The sequence below is a fragment of the Etheostoma spectabile genome, chromosome 23 (genome assembly GCF_008692095.1).
Source record: "Etheostoma spectabile isolate EspeVRDwgs_2016 chromosome 23, UIUC_Espe_1.0, whole genome shotgun sequence".
NCBI classification, from domain to species: domain Eukaryota; kingdom Metazoa; phylum Chordata; class Actinopteri; order Perciformes; family Percidae; genus Etheostoma; species Etheostoma spectabile.
Genome location: NC_045755.1, coordinates 2,461,942 through 2,463,041, shown reverse-complemented (window position 1 = coordinate 2,463,041; position 1,100 = coordinate 2,461,942). Strand labels below are relative to the sequence as shown.

Sequence of the window (1,100 nt, the reverse complement as noted above, 5' to 3'; positions counted from 1 at the left end):
GAACTGAAAACAAAGATTGTTCACCATCATGAATTAGGAAACGGAAGACCACAGGCACAGTTCAAGTTAAGGCTCGAAGTGGCAGACCAAGGAAAATCACGGATACACAGCAGCGACGAATGGTTAACGTCAAAGTCAACCCACAGGCCAGCACCAAAGACATACAACATGATCTTGTGCAGATGGAGTCATTGTGCATGTACAACTATTGCGCGCACTTTACACAAGGAGATGCTGTAAGCCAAGAGTGATGCGGCGGAAGCCTTTTCTCCGCCCACATCACAAACCAAGCCGCTTGAGGTATGCTAAAGACAATTTGGACAAGCCGGCTTCCTTTTGGAATAAGGTGCTGTGGACTGATGAAACTAAAATTGAGTTATTTGGACATAACAAGGGGCGTCATGCATGGAGGAAAAACAACACAGCATTCCTAGAAAAACACCTGCTGCCTACAGTAAAATTTGGTGGTGGTTCCATCCTGCTGTGGGCCTGTGTGGCCAGTGCAGGGACTGGGAATCTTGTTAAAGTTGAGGGACGCATGGATTCCACCAAATATCAGCAGATTCTGGAGACCAATGTCCAGGAATCAGTGACAAGGCTGAAGCTGCGCCGGAGCTGGATCTTTCAACAGGACAATGACCCTAAACAGTGCTCAAAATCTACTAAGGCATTCATGCAGAGGAACAAGTACAACGTTCTGGAATGGCCATCTCAGTCCCCAGACCTGAATATTATTGAAAATCTGTGGTGTGACTTAAAGAGAGCTGTCCATGCTCAAACCATCAAACCTGATATTAAGAGGTGTTTTGTAAGAGGAGATGGTCCAAATACCTCCAACCAGAATCCAGACTCTCATGGAAGCTATAGGAAGTGTTTAGAAGCGTTTATTTCTCAAAAGGGATCTACTAAATATTGAGTTATTTTTTTGATTGTGGTGCCCAATTTATGCACATCCTAATTTGAATTATGACACACTTATTGCACACTTCCTGTAAATGGTATAAACTTCGTTTCACTTCTCAAATATCACTGTTTGTCTCCTATATGATATATTTAATTGATTTTTTTATCCTAAGAACCAATGATTTATGAAGGAAAAT

The 1,100-nt window shown here is 42.5% G+C and overlaps 1 protein-coding gene and 1 long non-coding RNA gene across 6 annotated transcripts in view; one reads left to right on the top strand and one right to left on the bottom strand.

Moving 5' to 3' along the window:
- The window catches only part of LOC116673407 (anoctamin-4), an 88,545-nt gene that overhangs the window by 58,709 nt on the left and 28,736 nt on the right, over positions 1–1,100 (bottom strand). The gene's annotated exons all lie outside the window — the stretch shown is intronic.
- Positions 1–1,100, top strand: part of LOC116673436 (uncharacterized) — an 18,006-nt gene that overhangs the window by 3,215 nt on the left and 13,691 nt on the right. The window lies entirely within an intron of this gene.